This window comes from Copidosoma floridanum, unplaced genomic scaffold (assembly GCF_036245765.1).
Source record: "Copidosoma floridanum isolate Cflo_tuat_1 unplaced genomic scaffold, Cflo_Japanese_pri ptg000015l, whole genome shotgun sequence".
NCBI lineage: Eukaryota > Metazoa > Arthropoda > Insecta > Hymenoptera > Encyrtidae > Copidosoma > Copidosoma floridanum.
The window spans coordinates 4,297,193-4,299,158 of NW_028321892.1; positions in this window are offsets into that span (position 1 = coordinate 4,297,193).

The following is a 1,966-nucleotide window of genomic DNA, read 5'->3' on the forward strand; positions in this document are numbered from 1 at the left end:
CGCTCTGGTTAGCAGATTCAGGGTAGGAACAGTGTATTTGTTCTGTCTTGTAAGCGTGTAGTATAAGAGGTCACTATTTCTTACTTTTCTATTATCATTTAAAACACAATATTATCTTATTATTTATTTATTTTTTTGTTATTTTAACGACGGTTAACTCTTATTTATTTTTCCGTTAGTTTATTAATGTAGTATTATATTTATTATTTTCTTCATTTACTTTATTCATTTATTATTATTTTTTTTTTCAGTTATAATGAAATACTGCATATACCATGCTGTCCGCAAAAGCACAGCATACTATAGTACGCGTCCACGCACAGTGTACTATATGGGGTGTTACGCATCATTCATTAACATGCTTCATTAAATGGTGCGTGGTGTTTCTTAAGAGAAAGATAGTAATGAGAGAATATATAATAAACGAACAAATAGCTAGAGACCATAAGCTACGCTCTACTACCAATTTTGTTAAATAACGTTTAATGTCATTAAAGTTTGTTTTCAGCTTCAAACCAAAAACTAAAAACTGTGGACTACAGTCTCATGCTCCTTTACAGGCTACGGGACAGCAGACAGTCCAACTCTTTGTTTGTTTTAAAAAAATTAAAAGAAAGGAAGAAGTAGAGTGTTGACTATAATATTCAGATTAACTTACCTTTCTTTCCGCTAATTATTAATTCGGATTATTATTATTTATTTTATTATTTATTTATTATTTATTATTTTATAATAATTTAAATTTCTTTTCCAATGAGTTTAGTGTCACTTTATTTTATGTTACTAGTATACATATAAAAGCAAACAGAAAAGAAAAAAAAAAGACAGAACGTCTGGTAAATCTTTTAAAATAAGTTATTACGTCTGCACTTGATGAGCGGCAGTGGGCTACTAACTAAAACGCTACGCAAATAAATGCACCTTGCACGAAGTTTTTGTTAAAACTTCTTCGTCTTACTTGCTATGGGACCGGTACTGGCTGACTTCATGTGTTAAAGCTTTACGGCTCGCTTCAGTTGTCACTTAATACTTCTAAGAGCCACAAAGTACACAGTCAGCTTTGTTAGGCGACAACTCTCGTTGAGTATGACTCTGTAAAGAAACTTAAAATTTTATCTTTGGTAATAAAATATAACAAAATGAAATTGACTTGAAATAAAAACTTATTAATTTAGGCAAGTCGTCATCTAACAATTATTATCAACATTGTTATCATCATAAATATTTTGTCATCATCATAATTATTATTATCATTAATATTATCATTCTTATGAATATTATCATTAATATCATCAGCATTTCTGTCGTTATTAAATGAATATTATTATATTTATAAACATTACTGCTATAATCTTTATCTTATCATTGCCATCATCATCATCATTATTATTATTATTATTATTTCCATTATCATATATATAATCACTATCATCATCATATTTATTAATATAATCATAATAGTTATCATTATTTTTTGCAAGTTTATTAGAATTGTTATCATAACTGTCCTTATAACTATTATTGTCATCTTTAATGTTCTCATCGAAATTAGTTTTATCGTCATCATAATCATTTTCAGAACCATAAATATTTTTATCACCATGACTATTATTATCGTCATAATTATCATCCCCAACATTATCAGTATCATTATCATCATCATCATCATCATCATCATCATCATCATCGTCATCATCATTATTATGATCATTATTATAACTACCATGATAATTACAATTATCATTATTTTTGTTACCAATTCCATTATTATTATAATTATTAACTCAATTGTCATCATAACTGCTATTATTATTACAATTATTTTTATTTTTACTATAATAATTATCATTACCATAATCTTTATTATTATCATTATCATTATTATTATTTCTTTTTTATGATTATTACTATCATCATCATGATCATTTTATTATCATCATTATCATCGTCATTAAAATTATCACCA